This window comes from Tinamus guttatus, unplaced genomic scaffold (genome assembly GCF_059628265.1).
Source record: "Tinamus guttatus ecotype Peru unplaced genomic scaffold, ASM5962826v1 Tinamus_guttatus_pri_ptg000347l, whole genome shotgun sequence".
NCBI classification, from domain to species: Eukaryota; Metazoa; Chordata; class Aves; order Tinamiformes; family Tinamidae; genus Tinamus; species Tinamus guttatus.
In genome coordinates this window covers 2,197,304-2,218,512 of record NW_028288881.1, presented here as the reverse complement: position 1 = coordinate 2,218,512, position 21,209 = coordinate 2,197,304, and positions in this window count along the sequence as shown.

Here is a 21,209-nt window from a genome sequence, read left to right as displayed (position 1 = left end):
CAATGTTATCTACCCCTCTATTTTTTTGGATTGAGGAAATTTGTTTTTTTTTAATGAAAGGTTCATAGTCAGGCATGAGGGGAAAGGAAAGAAACAGAGCATTTGTGAGAAGGCAGGGAAGGGACTTGAGCTACTATATTTTTATTAAATTCCACCTGTAAACTGATGCAGACGATATGGATGCTCATGCTTTGTGTTTTCAGTGATCTTATGTTACATAATATGGCTTAGCCAATCCCTGTAAACAGTGCATCTTGCATGCATTCCGCATTTCTGGTGGCAACTGGTTGATTTTTTGAAATTTAAGGGATTGCTCTTCCTGTGACAGTTCTTGCTTTTTTATCCATGTCTCTCTCTCATTTATTTATTTTTTTCCTGAAGAAGTGAAGGGAAAGAAGTGGAAGGGAAACCATACGGTTAGATCTTTGGGTAGTTAGCATGGAAAACTTGATAATTTCTTCTGATTGAGAGAATTTACCTCCCCAGATGGATCACAAACGTCTGATTAAAAAGGATTACTTTACATAACTATAAAAAGTTGGCACTCTCAGTACAGTCTACTTTGATATTCAATACTGATATTATGAACTTGTTCCAGATGCTAACTTTTCAGGCGTCTTTCTCAAGCTATTTTCAAGTGGGTTTTGACATCGGTTCTTTTATAATCTATTGTAATCAGACATCTTTTTTAAAAAAAGGAGGAATACAACCACTGTGAGTTTGTTATGCTTTTACAACTCCAGTTTCCCCCTCCCCAAGCAATTCACCTCCATTGCGCAAAAAACATAAGATTCAGAAGGGATAGGGGACATGATCTTTCTAGCCACTGATGTTCACATCTTTTAAACTATCCCCTTCAGAGTTCTAATGTGGAGACCCACTAGAAAATGCCAAAAGATCTGAATAGATCCACAGAATTATCAGCCTCATATTTCTTGTGTGTTGAAATTATAGAGGGTTGTGGAAGCTTCTCAATCCACACTCCACAGAGCAGTGTTTCCCAAATCCCCACACATGGGGAACTCTTTTATTCTAGAGGAAGGTTCAGGTCTGCCCCAAACACTGCCAGCCAGCCCCTGCTCACAGTGGCTGGTGGCAGCCCCCAGGATAACAGCCAGGTCTGTTACACATCTTGCCCTGCCCCTAGTTTCCCTGGGCTAACTCAGACCTGCCAAACTGCCCAAGATTGAGGGTAAATGGCAGCGCATCTACGGTATATTATGGGGGAGTCATTGGCCAAGAAGCACTATTCCCAATGACAAGATGCAGTTACCTGGGAGTTGCATCAAATATTTTGTAGAGGTAGATGTATACTTTTGTATACTTACTGAATGCCCTGTGACTTGTCAGCAACAGAGTAAGTCTGCAACCATATAGGTCAAGACTATGACACTCTTAATTACACAGAAATGTCAATATGTGCTGTGCTTTAGAAGATGCATTGTTCCACTGCAGAGAGGTATGGGCCAGAAAGGAATAGGTAATGCTACTCTGACAGTAAGTCATAGTTTAGTCTATACACTAGTAATGCTTGTAAACCACCCTTGACACATTGGGACACATCTCACAAGTTGCATATATCTATCAATCCTTTCCTGGGCAGTTCTGAAAAGACATAGAGTTTCTTATACTTCTTCCCCATCATGAAATTTTTGGATCCTTCACTCGGATTTCTCCATCTTTTCTCTTTCAGACATGTTAGCTACTGTCTCTACCATCCATTTACTAACTCAAGCACTTCAAGGATTGTTTTTTGTGTGTGTTTTCATCTTTAGAAAAGCTACTGTGTGGCCCCATCTCATTCACTGCTAAGAAAGCATTGAACAAATGTTGAAAACAGTTCTTCCTTACTAGTAAATAGTAGATCCAATGGATCCTTTGATCCAGTGTTGGTGACAAAATGTCATCCATGATACCCTTAAGAAATCTCAATTGCTTGTGTTGCCCTTCCAGCAGGGAGCTTTAAATCCCCATTATGAGCCAGGGCCTGTGACTCAGAGACTCCTTTGACTTGTTTAGAGAAAGTTTCATCCACCTTCTCACCCTGATCAGTGTAACATGCTCCTGCGAGGTTGTCAGCTTTGCCAGCCTTTACCAGCCTCTAACCTTGACCCATAACGTCTCATCCAGACTATTGTCCACTCCATAGAGGAGATCCCTACATCCAAGCTGCTCCTCCACATAACACAGTCCTCCTCATCTTCCCAGCCTGTATCTCCTGGAGAGCTGATATCCATCCATTGCTGCACGCCAGCCCTGCAAGATGTCCCATCACATCTCAGTTACTCCCAAAATGCTTTCGTTTTGGAACAACATGTGGAGCTCTAGTTTTTCTTGCTTGTTTCTCAGGCTGTGAGCATTTGTGCTTACACCCACATGCTTAAGGAAGGCATCCTTTTGACCTGTTTTGGCACTCCTTAAATCTTCTTGTTCATTATACCCAGTAGTCGTGCTTTCCGACCTTGACCATTGCTACTTCACTTGACTGTAGGTCTTTGTCTTCCTCCCCATCACTTCTGGTTTAAAGCTCTCCTTACCTGGTCCGCTGGCAAATATTCTCTTGCCCCACTTTCTCCAGTGTATCCCATTCCCCTCCAGCAGTTCTAAATCCTTTCAAAAGCATATTTTTTCATTTTCACTTTTATTGCTCTTAAGGCAGACCAAAACCTGAGACGGCTACACAAAGCAAAATATTCAAGGCCATCACAATACAGATATGAATAGTAAAACAGTCAAAGAAAACCACTTTTTTGTCTGTTTTTTAAATCCGATTAGCTACCTTCCCCTCCACCTGGGTCAGAACTTGTCACTAATGGTGCTCCTCTCTTTCTCTGTCTCCATCTCAAAAAGGAGGCATTGCTGACATCCTATCCCATAGGACAGGATGATCAAAATCATGATACAGAATTGTGTAAACTTATGCTCTTACCTGAACCTGAAGTATTCTCTAAACAACTTCAGAAAGTCAGCAGGCACTGCATAAAGAGAGGTCAAGAAAGATCTAACAAGATTTCATAAGTATAAAGAGCCTAATGAACCACTGTTACCACATAGATGAAGCTTCCTCTCAGGCAAACCTCTTCTTCCCTTCAAGCAGAATATTGCACACTAGCCCAATAACACTTCAGTGAAAATTAGCTCTTCCACTCCTTAGGTGTTGTTCTGTTCTGAAAGCAAGGCTGTGTGGAAAATGTAAATTTTCTTTTCAAGTTCTGCCATTAGCACATCTCGAGTGGCAGAGTTTCAAGGAAAAACCATCATGTTTTTCCCTGCAGCCTCACTATGGGAACTCATCAGTGCTTGAAGAAAAAGAGGGATTGATTTTTAATTCACAGGTAACAAGTACTTAAAAGCAGAATTGAAAGCTGATTTGAGGCTTCCAATTGAGTTTCTTAAGAGGACAAACTTTGAGCACATGCCACTTGGCTTGTGGGTGAGGGAACTGCTGATAAATCTATAAAACACAGAATAGAAGCATATAGATTCTGGAAGGATATTTTTGATTTTATTTTTTTCTTTATATAATCTCCTCATACTCAGGAGTTTTCTTATTCACTCTGTTTGGGCAAAATGAGGTATCTTTGTCCCATGTAAGGAACGATGACCAGATGTTATAGTGGTGCTATAGATCTCTCTTCTGTTTCTTCCTTTCTAGGCCAGTAAACAGATCAAGAAAAGGAGAGAATAATCATATCAAATGTCATAGATGATTAAAAAGAACTTCTGAAGAGGGATTGGTGATCCTAATGGCAGCTAAGGCCATGTGCAAAGCCAGAACAAGCAAACAGAAGGCTTTGTTCGAGTGCCATTTGAAGTAGAACAACCTGGTTTCAAAGTGGTCAGTATGGTGCCATTTGATCTGGGTTTTGTTTTTCCAGCCTTAAGCAGCTCATGTGTTCTGTTTGAAATATCTTTTATTTTTTTAATCAAGAGCCTTTAATTAGGTAATTTGTTATGGCTTGTACCAAAAAATAGGAAGATACTGGGAAATGAAATGCATTGTTGCTGCAGGCTAGTGCTTGCTCTGTGATCTTTTCCATAATTATTATTTCTGGGATCACACCAGACTCAACAAATTACTCTTTTAAGACATGGTTTTCTGCACAATAGTGGCTCAAGTGAACATCAGCCATTGTATTCTTTTACTGTGCATACAAATACAACAGAAAGGTAATGAATATAACCAGGGTAGATGAGACACAAATCTGAAGTGGCAACATTATACCGTCTCTTCTTTTTTCTTTTTCCATCTGAATCACTGTGACAGAAGCTACAACACTGTCAGTTTTCACCCAGCACACAGGTTGGCCTGTGCAAGGCCAAACTGCATTAGAAACAAAAGTAAAGATTAGTTATGTGACTTTGTCACCTTTATGCAGATCGTTAACTCTCTGCCAAAGAAATTGACTGTTTCTGAATGTACCCTTCTTAGCAAGAAAGGGCAACTGATAAATAGGCATGACATGGACCCCTGCACCAAAAATGACACACAGGAGAAGTGGTGCTAAGCACTTGCCTTTAAATTCTCCTCCAAAGTCCCTGCTTTCACTCTTCTTTCTCCCCAGCCTATTCATTGGCCCTGTGCTGTCCTGTCTTTCTGTTGTTCTGCCTTCCTCTCGCCCATGGGTGCTAATTGGGGGTAGTACCTATTGGGTGCCACTAGACACAAACATATACAAAGGGCAGTATGGACCAGGTAGTCCTTGCACTGGAGGGCTTTTCTCACCTTCTCTTCACAGTTTCACTCCTTTGAAGCCAACAGTGCTTTGCTGGTAAGAAGGTATGAAATCAGTTCAAGCTTCTACTGACTATTTTTATAGAGATTTCAAAAATACCTAGAATGCTACAGCAAGCCTACTATGAACACAAGAGAAGGGGCCTCTTTGAGCAGTCTTTGCTTTATAAGAAATAATCACAGTATCCATTTTCACATCAATCAAAGGGGGAGGAAAAAAAAGCTAAATACACATTTTGAGGCATGGATAGGGTTACGTGGAAGGCATGATTTTCTTTTTCATTCTCCAGCTCTGCAGTATATAAGTTGGCCAGAGAGGGAAAGGGATTATTCTTGATGGAAACATCACATGGAGGAAGCATTCCTGCTTGTGTCTCTCTAAACTCAAGTCTATGGTATCTCAGACACATAAAGCTGCACATTGGCATCATCAAACCAGTAGTTAAATAAAAAGCAAATGATTTATGTTACTTCTAATTGTTTGTGAAGCCCAGCTGAGACCACAGGATTTCTGTTGTGGCTGGTTCTGTACTAATATGTAGCAAAGGAGCAGGACCCATATATAAACGCCCCATTAACACCTGATGGCAATTGTAAATCCACTGCCTTGGTGGCCATGGTCCTTTTCCTGGAGATACTCTGGTCTGGTCAGGCCTTTTGCATAAGGGTTTCATTTTGAGACCACTTCCCGCTGGCCAGTCTAGGCACATCAGGGACACATCTCACTGCTCCTGTAGTGCCAGCTGTGCTGACAACAAGGCAGCCTTACCTTGGGCTGCTGCCACAGCCCTTTTGCTGAGCAATTGGGGTGCCTCTCAAGAGTACAGTCCTTCAAAAGATTTGAAAATCTCAGCCTTTTTATTTCCTAGAAAGTTATGAAAAATCTTGTCAAAGAAGTAAGGAGGGGGTCATCAATCCTAATGCTGACTTCCCTAACAATTAATTCCCTAACTTCCTTAACAACTTCCCTAACATCTCCCAGTGCTGCATAGTGCACTGACTGGCACAGTTTACTTTACACAGACGGCTACCTTCCAGTAACAGAAAGAGATTAGCTGATGGTAATGATCTGGGACTTTCTAGGACAGTAGGATTAAAATAAACCATTGGAAGAGGAACACGACACTATTCACAGAAAATTGATATAGCACCTTAATGATTTTTCTGGGATTTATCAGTGATGTCACAGTGGTCAGCAAGGTAAAGGAAAGAAAATTGTATTTGTAAATGAGCTCCAGTTTTGGCAATGATATTGGTATTCAACACTTTTTTACAAGGTCGGTGGTGAAGTCTATGCTGAACTAGGACTTACCTACAAAGCTATCTGTAAGAGAAGACAAATAAGAGAGGAAGTTTAGTCAACCGTATGACTTTCCTCAGTGAGAAACACCTGAGGATACATTCAGTTCTATAATTTGTTGGGGGTGGGAAACAGGTTTGAAAGCAAAACGTATCCTAGCACTGACTCTCTGACTGATACTCGGATTAATTTCAGGCACAGTGAGCCTGTGGGAGAAGACATGAAGTCAGGTATGACTAATCTGAATGTCTAGAGATAATAACTTGTCCCTAGTTAGAGGAGCACACTTTATCTGCTCCTGCCTACGTGATATTTCTACATCGATCATTACAATATATTATTATTATTATTATGCTTTTATATGCCTCAAAATGTATGAGGAACCTTACACTATTAAACTTATGAGTTGTTGTCTCTTGCCAATTGAACTGTGAAACAGAGCGATAATGTGTCAGCGATATAAAAATTATATGTTGTTTTCTATAATCTGTCTATATGAAGAACAAAAAATCTTCATAGTAAACTATCCCACTCCACTCCTCCAAAAGACAATGGTGATTCATAGCAAGGGGAAGGAATTTGCATTAATCAAACAGGGGAAAGAGGCCATTTTTAAGATTTACCATTTTAACCATCTAATCTGATTAGTATTGAAGGTTGGGAGTGAGAGAAAGAGAAAAGATAATGAAAACAGAGGTGAGAACAGAGTTAATAGCTCATGAATTCATTAATACTACTTTTATATATATATATATTTTTAATTGCGTACTTTTTCAGATGAGATGTGGCCCGTGTCTCCCTTCCTTTCCTCCTACATCTGTACGAATCAGCCTTTACCTCACAGCTGAGACATGCTCGGAGCTATTCCTTGCAGAGAGGCACTGCACCCCTCTGAGTGTGGTATTGAACTTGATACTTGCATAACAAAAGTTGTAGGAATGTAGGGATGTAATGCAAAGAAGGAGCAGGGGATATTTAATCACCTTACACACTTTCATAATCTAGGGACTGAAAAATCAAATGCAGCACACAAAACTTGTAGATAAACAGCCCAAAGCCAATTACTGATTGACCACCTCAGTGTTTCTGTCTATGGGGTATCAAACACTTCTGTGGTTATTCATTGTCAGAATACTGAATGGAAGAGCTGGGAAAATGCCTTGCAAATATGAAACGGCTTTAACTGCATTCAGATGCTTGTGTCCCATGAATATTCTAGCAAATAGGTTTTTATCAGGGGAAACATTTGCTGCAGCATTACAATTACACAAAGTCATAGAAGATACCCACAAAAATGATATCTGAGTTCATAAATACCATTACAAACTCTGAGAATCACACTTACCAAGCCTATAAAGAACAAAGGATCCTTGAGGATAAGCATCCAGTCTGGACTAAGCAGTGTATGCCTTGATCTTGCGTTCAGGTCCCTGTGGTCATATATGTCTGCCCAAGTGGTTTCAGTAGCGACATCCAGCATAGCTGATTGAATTTTGATCATCAGAGAGCCTCAAGAGACTGCTTATAAACTGTGTGAGAGAAAGCTGAATAATGAACACATTCAAGTGAGTCGCATGCTCTTCCTAGAAAAATGAGCCATTGCCTCTAATCGCAGGTACCCTGGTGGCCAATGATGCTTTTCATTGGCTCAGCAGAAAAAAAAAAATGACAGAAGGATCTGGACCATAGATGTTAATTTGTTAAATTACTCCATGTTGCTTCAACAGTACATCGCGACTAGCTTTTATTATTTTACAGACATTAGTATTTCTAATTCAGTGTGAGTGCTCTTTCCTTCATCATGTTTTTGTAACCTTCCCGATTGTGTTTCGTTTTGCAACTAAAGCAAAATTATTAATTTGAAAAAAAGTCTGAGTGAAGGTTCAGTAAGAACCACCACAATCGGCACTTAGATATAAATACATTAAATTTCCCTTCATATCACTAGTCTTATATATAAAAATTTGAAGGTAATTTTGAATTTACAACAAGTTAATCCATTTAACAGTATGATTACCAAGCTACTAAATCTGAAATACTCTAGTCTGAGATTTTACGGCACATGAATGATTCACTGACTTGTCTATACTATAAGAAAAGATACCTGTGTTTTTCTACCAAAATGGTCTCCATAGATATCATAAGGTAAACTGGCTTCTGATGCTGTATAGTTGAAAAGTTGCCTTACCTCTCTGGGTTTTCAGCTGAAAAAACAACTAAATTCATTCTGTATTTGACCATTTGCCTTTTGTTTTTGCCCTCAGCAACGAAGAGATGTCAATATCAGGGTGTTTTAGATGCATAGCTGTGCATCTAAACCAGTTCAGACAAACACGGAAACAAGCAACCCAGGGCTACCAAACTGCGGGTGTCTTGGATTCCCGGTGCATCCTCAGGTGATCGCCTATGATCCATATTTTCAATTCTGCTTGAGAATCCTATGCATTGGGGGTGCTCTCCCACCATGGGAGAGGAGAAAAAAAAGGCCAGCTGCTAAATACATCTGCCTCCTCTCTTCTACCCCATTCCCAGTGCCTGGCCTAGTCTGGCATTACTAATGTTGCAAAACAGAGGTTCTCACTTCTAATTCTGATTCTGCAGGAGTGTTGCAGCTGGAAAAAAAAAAAAAGAACAAAAGCTTTATGAATATAGTTGACTTTAACAAAATGATGATTCTGACCTTCTTTGTGAAGCTGTCTGTGAGCCTAGGATGAAAATTGTGAAACGCTCTGGAAAAAGTGGCTAGAGTACCATTAAAAAGTCTGACTGATATTCTCTTCTGACTCTTTTTAGTTTTGTTTTTGAGATATTGTAAATCAAATTCTGCCTAGACACTGCTATCACATCCAATACCAACACATGGTAAGGAAAGAGGAAAGAGTTCCATTAATTTCTGCTCAAATCCTTTACCCTACCCTTTGCCACGTTTCTCAATACACTTGATCTGGCTCTGCCCTTGTTAACCATGGAATTAGGCATGCAGGGGAGCAAGAGGCAGAGAGGCCGAAAGTTGCTTAATATGATCCATTTCAAGTCTAAACAGACACTTCAATTGGTTGCGTGGCTCAGCTTAGGTGCTCATATTATGTCTTGACTATGATATTTGACACCACGCTGGTACATCTGTCATGTGCTTGATAGCTTGTAGAAGCTGTTAACTGTTCACAAAAGCAGCTGCATGTTAATGGACAGTAGTTGCCTCGTGCTATCAGAAGAAATGGCCTGGAGTGAAAGAAGCAAGTATTATTTTGTATTTGTCTCCTGTTACCTTAATCATGAAGCACACTGCACGGTCCCCAATGTCCTGCTGCTTGCCTAGCTATGACAGCCCCTCAGTAGGGAGTGTGCATGTTGTGTACAGCGCAGCAGTTCTTAATATAAGATAAATTGTGATGATTTCAGGTTCATTAGGTTGCATGTGACTGAGAGCTGATGTGTAAGAAAAGGTTGAACTGGAGGAGAGTCTGCAATGGAAGCAGCAGAACTAGAATTCCTCCAGGGTGTATTGCAACATGGAAATGAGAGAGAACGTCATTCCCATCTGTCCTTACTTGGCTAATCTAGCTGACTGAGCAGCTTATAGATGAAGCTTGTAGATCTGTGCAGCTTTGGGATTGTAAAGGCAGAAAAGAGAATGAGCTCAGTCCTCCTGCCACAGATGGCTACAAAGCCTTCTCAGCCTCAATCGTTTAAATCTAACCTTAATATCAAGATAACTGGAGCTGACATGATAGCAAGTCAGAGAGTCCTCAGAGGCAGGCCAGACCACACCATACAGGACACCCCAGCATAGGGATGTCCTTCTGCATCATCTGCAGTCTGCAACCTCTGTCCATGGGCCCAGGGAGAAGAGGAATGATGCAGGATGTGCAGGCAGCTCCTCTTGAGCAAGCAGCATTCAGGCTGCAGAAGAGCTTCATTTCCTTGCCTTACCACATATTTCTTTTCAACTCCTAAACTTCTCCAGAATGTTGGAGAATTAATAGGGTATGACCAAACTGCAAAAACAATCATTCTCAAAAGTGATGGTGTTGGTTGTTTTAAAATTACAGTGCAAATAGCCTGAACCTAGAGAAGGAAAATGAATGAGATGGACAGCTTAGTGCTTTTATTTTTTAACATTTGAGATGGGACCTAGTCCATCCTAAATGGTTATGCTAAAAACAACCCTAAAGGTGATCCTAGTACATGGAGGCCCATTTTTTTCCACAGGAATTAGTTGCAGATCATGTCCCTCGAACGCACCTAGAGAGAGAGAAGCATTCTGTAGGGAAAAACCAAGGAGACTCCAGTACTCTTTTTCTTTGATATTTGGACTCTATACTCTTTGCTCATCCCAGTACTCCCAATGATGGATCAGGGCTTTAAACACTTTGCTTCAGTTAAGGGTTCACCAGGATCTAAAAGATATATTAAATAACTAATGTATGATCTTTTCTCCACGTCTTAAATGTAGCAGCGCAGAATGTTATCAAGGGCCTCTCTGGGTGTATCTTATTATCATGGCTTTTTAATAGTAAGTACACTCTGATGGACCTGCATCACAGAGAATTATAAGCAATTCATCAGATCATAGAAAGAAGGTTGACAGGGCTTTCTTACATGCGGAACTACACTTTTAGCTCACTGTTTTCCATGTCTGTATGTCATTCACTGACCTTGGAAACACAAGGTCTGTAAGTAATGCAAGTGATCCTTGATTGTGAACAGCACACCGCATGTCAACAATTTCAGCAGGAAAGTGGCATTTTTGTTAGACAGCTTTTCTTTTGTTCCATGACATGTAAATCATTCAACTTGCCGGATTTGTATTTACAGTCCCCAACAAAAGAGAGAGAGAAAAAAAATATTTGGAGTGTGATAACAGGGAATGAGTTTGGGTTAAAAAGGGGAGCAAAAATGTTAGTTTTCTTTCCTTAAAGAAAGAAGGCTTTTGCCAAACTTCACTGCTGGGTTCAAAGCAAGCAGGGCATATAGCAAAGTGCATTTTTATTTTCTTACTGTGAATGTTAACAAAAAGAATCTGGCAAGTGCCACAGCGTAACACGCTGCTTCAGAAGAATCCTTTATCGGAAGTAGCAACCAAAAAGAAAACTCACCTGGCAGCTGGAGTTAAGAGAGAGGGGTTGGGAGGGTTAGTTCCTTTCTAAGATTAGGCACAAAACAATTTCACCTTTTAACCTTCCTTCTCTTTCCTTTTCTTTCAACAAATAATAGTGAGGAAGATAGGGGAAGGCAGAAAATAAAAGATTAATAACATTTTTATTTTATTGCTCTTGAGACCAGAGAGAAGAAAGTGTGCACAGAAAGTCCATACTTTCTATGGGTTCCTATATTTTCTCCCTGATTTTCAAGCAAAATTTAGTCCTCAATTTTATCACTGGTCACGTGTCAGGAATGAATGCAGCAGTGACAAGTGATGACAGGACATATGGCATCGTGCTCTTCCTTCCCAGGTATATGCTTTGCATCAGCTATTCCTCTTCTCTTTTTACACATGCCTTCACGGTATTTATTTCACTCCTTAATTTATGTGGCTACCTGGAATTTACAGCTTATTGCTCTTTTTTCTTTTCCCCTCAATTTTAAAATAAGAGCTTGTTTCAGAGAGCTATGTTTTGGATGGATACTAGAAACTAGAAACCAGTAGGAAAATAAAAATGATGCTGCATTTATTTTTAAATTCTTGCTTTCTTTTCAAGGTAAGCTGATGATGTTTGACAACTCAGGCTATCGAAAAGCAAGAAACCTTCAATGATTTTGAGCCATAGCCTGTAACCTGACTTCCTAGATACTATCGCATTTCCAGGTACCAATCTACATGACGAAGAATTTCAGGATTGAACCTTGAACTGATATGTGTGATATGGCCTGTCATTTCAAATAGAAATGTATTTGGGGAATTGTGGAGAGAAGAGGGTTTTTACAGAGGTCTTTTCTTTGTCAGCTCTTTACAGGGTGCTATACCCTACACACACCCCTATAAAGTAATTAAAAGTTAGACTGAACCACATGGACTCTCCTTGCATGAGCCATCATCCTCACTCTCATGGCAGACACTAAGGGATGTGTTAGCATTCATTTCACAATTAGTGAGTTCCTGACCTCAAGAATGCTGAACCAGATGAATCCTAGCACCCCATCCATGTCCTGATCCTACTATAGAGGATCTCCACTCTCCCCATCTGGCCTCATCAGCATGTGCTTCCTCTCTCCTCTCCTTCCCACCCCTTCCTGCTTTAAGTCCTATTTTCAGTCCTTCTGTGCCAGTCTTTCCCTTCCATCAGCCCCAACTCATAGCTCTTTGTGGCTCATTAGGCAGGTGATGGCTGTCATGGAACATTTATGTAGTATTCAAGATGCACTGGGCAGTTTTGTGCAGACCTTGAAGAGCTACACATGGGCATAATCCACAGCAGATGCGATGAGCAGAAATTAACAGCTGCCAGATGAGCAAATTAACCAAGATTTCAAAGGCACATAATTTGGCCGAAGTTGGGTAGGATTTTGACAGGGACAACTTCATCAATCGTTGCCACACTTGAACTTCTAGCTCCAAAAATGGTAGAACCTTCAAATTCAGTTCTTTAAGAAATTGTTAGCATAGGCCAAACAACAAATTTGTTCTTAATCTTTGTAGCAGTAACTGGGTTTTGCTACATTTTTCTCCCTAAATGATCAGATGTATGAGGCAGGTAAACAGCGCAGTATGTTTCAACCCAAGATGTTAAAATATGCCAAAAACAAAATCCAAAACAGCCTTATACTTAAAAACCTACCTACCTCCAACACCTGAAATATTGACTTGATAGTACTTGATATTGACTTAAGTACTTGATAGCAAGCTTTTTATATGGAGTCTTTTTATAGATAAAAATATTAATAATATTAATAAGTATTAATATCTAGGAACATGATCCAACCCCCCAGTATTCCCTGGGATAGGATCCATCAGTCCACTTGTCTCAGAGAATAGGCATCAAAGTTCAGTCAGTCAAGGAAGAGACAGGCAGTAACTCCAAAAAGTATTTTATGACCAGCATCATCTCAGGCACCTTGAATGAGTGTTGAGTGCTGCTTGTCTCTATCAAGTTACCATGGAAGGAATTTAGGCAGCGTATTAGGCAGGAATTTAGGCAGCGTGTCTAATGCAAAAGTATCTGAAGTGAAGTAAGATAAATAGAAAGCTTTCTATTAATGAAATTATAATTGAAATCGATGCTATAATACATTCCGGCTCTTCATTTTAGCTTATATCACTTTGAGACTCCTAATTACCTGAAGTAAAGCGCAAAGCAGATTCCATAAGGAGAGAGGAAGAGTGGGAAAGGCAGCTTTCTGTACCAGAAGAATCCAAGATCTGTATGAGGCTGGGTAGCTCATCAGGGGAGAAAGTGAAGAGCATTCTGGGGTCTGGTTTTTATTCTCTTCCTGAACAATGTGGCATGGCTGAACCAACAGGAAATGGTTGTAACTTTTTCCTGGTATAGAGCTGAACCAAATTACCTTTCCTAAGTGAGAGAGCAAGAACGCAATTTTAGGATTAGCTCCAAGAAGATAGTTACCACCCTTCCCACATAATTGTCAAAGGAAAAAGTGCTGGTCTGCAGGACTTCAGGGTTCAGGCAGAATCAGAATGCTAAGATGAAAAGAACTAGCAGGTTGGCACATATTCTGGATGAGTCTCTTTCTTTGTCAAAAGAATATTTTTTTATATTTTGTTTTTTGATCTATTTTTGAAGCTCAAGGCATTATAAAAGAACATTAATTGGGTCCAGAATATTTAATCTCTGCAGGAGGGTGGATGAGTCATGTTTATTTCCAGCTAAGTGAAACTCAGCCTCACCATGACCAAAGATAAACTGGTCTCAAATGTACCACAGAGAATATCTTATTCCACACTTTTGGACAGAGTAGGTTGAAATTGTTTTAACACACAGTATTTTTAGGAGTATTTGAACTCGTAAGGGATATTCCCAAAGACTATAATGGATATTCCTGCCTTCTTTTTTCCTTCATTTAGATTTCAAGAGAGATCAAACTGCAAGGATAATGAATCTATCAAGGTGTGTAGCTGAATCTTCAAAAAAATCAGCCTCATGTTTACTTCCTATTATAATGAACAGTTACATAGATAGCATATAGCAGAACTTTTTCTTTAGATCTGCTATAATTTGAGAATCACAAGCCATCAGCAATTGTTTGCCCATGTGTGACAGGCTAAATGTCTTGCCAATATGTAGTGGCGGATGGTATCTTCAAATAGTAAAAGATGATGACATCGACATTACTGTGGCATAGCTGGACATAGCTGACCACACTGAGAACTTAAGCATTGCAGGCTAGAACTTAGGGCACGGAGTTTCCAGTGCCACAAGGTCAATTATCAGTAATAATCTTTTCCTGGAAGTTTGATTTTTTTTTTTTTTTTTTTTTTTTTTTTTGCCACCCTGAGATGGTACTAAGGTAGATGCACTGGCTGGAGTATGTGGGATGAGCACAGCACACTCCACTGCCTGTGGAGTTGGCCTCTATGAGAATGTGATATGGGCCATGTTACATAGAAACAATAAACAATATTGTATAAATATACCATCTACAATAGAAAGTTCCTCATAGCTCTCCGCTTCAGAAAGCAACAGTTTAGGGTGCTTTTTCTTCTGTTTTCTTGAGCTAGTCCAAGAAATGTGTTGAAAAGGGGAGGGCTCTTGTCCTTTCTGATAATTTAATAACCTGCCTTCAACGAAATCATTTGAATTCTTGCTTGAGAGGGAAAGAAATAGCAGAGTAAATGTTTTTTTCTTTTCCTATGTGTGTGCATCAGCTGTACGTGGGTAGGTATCCCTTCCCTTCCCTTCCCTTCCCTTCTTCTCTTCTCATTACACATAATAAATTCTTGTTATCTGAATTACTGGTCTTGCTTTTTTCTAATTTTGTAGGACATATTGGTTCATCTTTCTCCTACTCTGTTATGGTATACCATGTTTCAATGGATTCTCTTGAATTTTGAAATCATTACATTTAAAGTGTATAAACATCATACTTTCTTTTATCATTTATTTTTGCAAGGAAATACACAGTTTTGAAGGCAAGTAGTATAATTTCTCCTGTCAGTTTGCAAAGAAGGTATAGCGATATTATACCCCACATTCACATTCACAATATTAATAGAGTAATATTAAAGGAAGTTTTAAGTAGGTCATGTTTTGGAAGCAGGCAACCATAGTAGCATTGAATTTATGCCATTTCTGTTTTAAAAGTATCTAGCATGTCTCAACCTTATGCCTCATCTATTTGTAGACAACAACTTCCTTTGGCATCTTGAGCTCCATGCCAGTCTTCAGTATTAGAAAAGCAAAGAGACATAGCAAGTCTATGTTTCCTTATAACTTTATAATTTAGTTCTAATCTATAACACCAAGAAAACCTTGCTTGAGCAGGAGGGATTGGACTAGTGGATCTACAGGAGTCCCGTCCAACCTTGACCATTCTGAAATTTAGCGCCAATACAAAATATATGATATGTTAGTGCATATCAGATAATGGGATCTTGTCTTTACAAGCTTGGAAGTTTATCACATATGAGAGTTTTGATGGTTTTAAGTTCTTAATTGATTTTTAAAAGTTATAGATTAAGAAGTTAAGAAGCTGTGGGTTTCTTTTTTTTTTTTTTTGGTTTTGGTTTTCTCCTAGTCTGGTTTTACAAGAAGATAGGCAAAAAATCTGAAAAAAAATATATATATAGAACTGTGTATCCTGCATGTAATTCCTGGAGTTTCAGAAATGAAACTGAGTATCACATCCAGGCAAGACAATATAATATAATGAATTCAAAATATCTTTTTTTTCATTTCTTCATGGATTACAGCTATATACTTCAGCCGATTAAAAGGAATTAATATATAACTGAAATTCATCTAAAACTATTAAAAATGGAATACCAATCTTTATATTCAGTAAGATAAAAGGTTTCACATTTTAATCAGACTTACATTTTGGTGAAAGCCTGTTAATCTATTGCAATTTGCTATATATCAAGGGATTTGGGACAAGTAAGTAAGCTTTGGGCTCTTCATCTCTCTTCTTATGGTAATTAATAAATCAGTTATGCCTTGATTTATATTCAATGATGGAATTTGATTATCCAAATGTATAGTGATCTTTTCTTGTTTTCAACCAGTCAAGCACCATTAATCAAAACTATTCAGACTCTCTTAACCTGTAGCAAGGTCAAGTGTTGTACTGATAGAATCAGTGGACGTCAGCAGCTTTCCACATGAGGGCACATTTATGGGTGTTTTTTAAGAAGTAAGGTTTGCCCTTTTCTAATTCTGTGAAATTCAGTTAAAGAGAAATTTGCAACAGATTTTGAGCTTTCAATCCTATTCATGGAAAAATAAGAAATTTCCTTAGCCTTGGTGTTGAGGAGGATGTTTTTGAGATACTGATTACTCTTCTGACTTCATTTGGCAAGCTGCCAAGGCAAATCGGAATTGCTTGAGTCATAGGCAGAAAGCAGGAAAAAGTGATTTTTGGACAAAACACCTACCAGGACCTAATCTGGAGTAATGTTTATTTAGATTGCTTTTTGTCCCAAATTTTAAAAGTGCACCAAGCAAAAACAACCTTGTTTTAGAAACGGTGTTGAGGAATCCAGGTTGGAAGTGATGAACTCCCGATTCTACTTCTAGCTGTGTTGTTGATTTTGCTTATGATTCCAGTCATGTAACACTTGGTACCTCTATTTCCCAGCATATTAACTTGGAATATTAAGGCATAACTCAGAAAGGTAGTGTAAGGCTGAGATCCTTGCCTAGATAGAGCCAAAGAAATAGCAGATACTATTAAAGCTCATTGGTCTTTTTCTGATTCATTCCTAAAATGCTATGAAGTTTCTATCTCTTCTCCTGTGGTCTAGCAATCTGCTGTAGTTCATTTCCCTGGTATAGGGAGTATATTTTTTTTCAATCTGTAGGGATGCATTTACCATTGATTGTTGCATGGTTGTTACACGATTGTTGTTTCAAACTCTGAGTAAATAATGAGAAATGGAAGGAAATATATTTCCTCTCTTTCTACCTGTGGTAGACATGACCCTCCATATGTTCAAATTCAAAGCTAAGCAAGGAAGATTTATTTGGGTCCAAAGTATGAGGCTTAATTTTGATTTCCACCAACATTTCCCATCAGACAGGTTTTCTCATGAAAACTTTTACATTCACTCCTAGTTTGCTTTTCCTGTGGAAACATTCTTCTAAAAATAATTGTGTGTCCCTACTTTCCTTCAAATCCCACTCTTAGGCCCACCTCTCTGTAATGTATATGCAAAGTCTGCCAGTGTCAAGCTAATGACAAGCTAACTCAGTGACTTCTTACACTCACTTTCAACACCTACAAAATGATACAGAACTAGCTTATCTATTTTAAGGCTGAGAAAACTGAAAAGTTCTGAAATTGATTCAAATACCATAATTCAGTACTGCAATTCAAGATTATGGTGGCACTTAAGACAAAACACACTTTCTGTATGTTGGCCACATGGCAACATTTGCACCACAGAGTCATGACTCATTGTGTCATGCGCTACCAGGCTGGCGAGTTGAAAATGATGTCTGAATAAAGACTGCAGCTATGTATGTGAGTGTTAATGCACAAACGGGTTTATACCTTCAACCACACTCCATCAAGCTTATTGCACTTTCTTTCGCTTTTCTCTTTTGCTAATCAGACATGCTGTCTGTCCTTACCTTCACTGGCTCAAAGTCAACTCGTGTCTCCACCTCCCTGTTCAAACAGGACAGCTTCTCCTACTGATAATTCAATGTCAGCTTCCCTTTCATACCTGAATAGCCTTGCATGCCAGTGTTTTTTCTATTTTCCCATAAATCTTTCCACCCAGAAAATGGTAGATGGTGTTCCTCATAACAGTCTTTCGTAGGCATAATTCCTTATTATGACTGTAGCAATATATTTAAGCCTCACACATTTTTTTAAAAAAATAACTGAGGAATAGGTTCTTTGTCTCCTGAAACACAGAATGGAGGGAGAACGTAAGAAATCCTTATTCATTGAGAACAACAAAAAAAATATGGCTCTCTACTTCCTTTCTGGAACCATTTCGAAATATATGGAGGGGCGAAGAAGATAGACAATATGTTATGTAGCCTGTCTGACAGAAGGAACCTACTACAGAGAAAAGGACACCATGCTCTCAAAAAATGGAGCAGAACACAGATTTGTAATAAGGAAGCTCTGTTAGACAATTCTCTGTTCAAAGTGACATGTCTCATGCGAAGTCTGCAAAGAGTAACAAAAAAGGATGACTGTGACTCAGCACTGAAATCGTATAATATTCCCTTAAATTTCCCTACTTGTATGACCAATCTGTATGGCCTACAGAGAAATGCAGTGCAATGTAGCAGATGTTCTCCCACCACTTACAAGTCTAGATTTTGCTCCATGATATTCTGGATTATAACTTTTGAGGTTGCTTTTGTCACTAAGAAATCTACTCTCCACTGTGTTTTTTGTCCAGCTGAAGTTGCACAAGACAGGCCCCAGCTTTGCTGTTAAGTCTTTCATTATATGGGTGTGCATCACTTCATTAACAGATCTGTGGTATCTGCTTCCAGACAACACTCTGCCCACACTAGGTTTTAATTTAAACTATTGCACTTTAATTTGATTCATACATAAAGTTAGAAATTGCTGAGCTACTGAAACGTGCTCTGCGAAAACCTTTTTCTTCTCTCTAAGGAACTGTAAATCCGAGGGGAAGGGAGAAGTTACTCCAAATAGCATTTAGCCCTTTTGAAGATTAATATTGTAATAACAGACCATGGCATATACAATCATCACATGTGTTTTGTAGATTATATTCTCTCTTCACATGGCTCTTCCTTATTGCCAGAATTTCTACCAAGGAATACTCTTTTTTTTTGTGGTTCTGTTTTGGCTGAGGAAATTGCATTTTTTACTGCATTGCTCTGCAGAAGCAATTCCATAATCCACTTTGCTGTCATCACAAAAATGGATGCATGAACACACACCTCTTAATGATAAAGTACAACCTTTTGTTTACATGCTTCATGGATGAGAAATTAGGTTTATCCTAACATGCTGTATTTGCATGATCTATCCAGAATAAACATACTGATTAAGATACCAAAAAACAGTCATACTGGAATTTCTCTAGGCAGTGTAAAATAACATTATATAAAAATAAATTCTTCTTTTTCATGTTCATAGTGTTAGCAACTCAGTGGAGATGACATTTGTTAAAGATCTTCCTTTACTTCAAATTCTGAAGCACTAACCATAAGCCTTTTAATACAGATTTTTTTTTCTTTTTTTTTTACAGAAAGTTAACCCTGGGTCTAAATATTGTGGCTGACCTACACTTAAAATGAAGTGGCTTTAAATGAAGAGATTCTGTCAGGCTGGCTAGTAGCTTTCATCTACAAATTTTGCTTCATAAGGTAAACTTAGTCCAAAAGACTGTTGTGACAAACCAATATTAAATGAAGAGCTATGATCCTAGCAATTTCAGTTGCTTTAAAACTTTCATCTGGAGGAGAAATCTCATTCTAATCATCACAGTATGACTCAGTTTTCCTCATTTCACGTCCTTTGGAATGATTTGGAGGACATTTTACTCCCACTAAAATCCCACTAAAATTAGAATATTAGGGCTTTTTCAGTGCTGTTATTCTCACGATCCCCCTTTTGACACATGCTGATACTGTATTTGATATGACAACAGTTTTGTGGTAAAAGCTCATAATTTTAGTCCCTAAATTACATTTCTACAGAAGTGTATCACACCACTCAGGCACCATAGTACATCTTTACAGAATCACAGAATCACAGAATGGTTGAGGTTGGAAGGGACCTCTAGAGTGTATCTAGTCCAACCACCCTGCTCCAGCAGGGACACCCAGAGCACGTGGCGCAGGGTGGCATCCAGGTGGGTTTGGAAGGTCTCCAGAGAAGGAGACCCCACAACCTTTCTGGGCAACCTGTTCCAGTGCTCTGTCACCTTCACAGTAAAGAAGTTCCTCCTCACACGGAGATTAAACTTCCTATGTTTCAACTTACACCCATTACCCCTCTTCCTGTCACCAGCCACCACTGAGAAGAGCCTGGCCCTATCCTTCCTACAATCATCCCTCAGGTACTTGAACATGTTGATCAGATCTCCTCTCAGTCTTCTCTTGTCTAGGCTAAACAGGCCCAGCTTGTTTAGTCTTTCCTCATACAATAGATGCTCCTGTCCCTTAATCATCTTCGTGGCTGGAATGCTGGAACCTCTCTAGAAGCTCAATGTCCTTCTGGTGCTGGGAAGGCCAGAACTTCACCCAATACTCCAGGTGTGGTCGCACCAGAGGCTAGTAGAGGGGGAGGATCACCTCCCTTGACCCGCTGGCAACACTCCTCCTGATGCAGCCCAGGATCCCATTGGCCTTCTTGTCCACTAGGGCACATTGCTGCCTCATGGTTAACTTGTTGGCAACCAGGACTCCCAAATCCCTTTTCACAGAGCTGCTTTCCAGCAGGTCAAACCCTAATCTGTACTGGTGCCAGGGGTTATTCCTCCCCAGGTGCAGGACTCTGCAATTGTCCTTGTTGAACCTCATGAGGTTCCTCTCTGGCCAGCTCTCCATCCTGTCTCTCTGAATGGCAGCACAGCGCTCGGGAGTGTTGCCCACTCCACCCAGTTTTGTATCATCTTCAAACTTGCTGAGGGTGCACTCTGTGCCCTCATCCAAGTTGTTGATGAACAAGTTGAACAGCACCGGGTTCAGTACTGACCCTTGCAGGACACCACTGGTCACAGGCCTCCAACTAGACTCGGCCCCATTTATCATCACCCTCTGGGCTCTGCCATCCAGCCAGTCCTCAATCCACCTCGTGCTCCACTTGTCCAGTCCACACTTCCTGAGCTTCCCTATGAGGATGTTATTGGAAACTGTGTCGAAAGCCTTGCTGAAGTCAAGGTAGACAACATCCACGGCTCTCCCCTCATCATAGAAGGCTATCAGGTTTGTCAGACAAGACTTTCCTGTGGTGAATCCATGCTGACTACTCCTGATCACCTTCTTTTCCTTGACATACCTAGAGATGGTCTCTAGGATGAGCTGCTCCATCACCTTTCCAGGAATGGAGGTGAGGCTG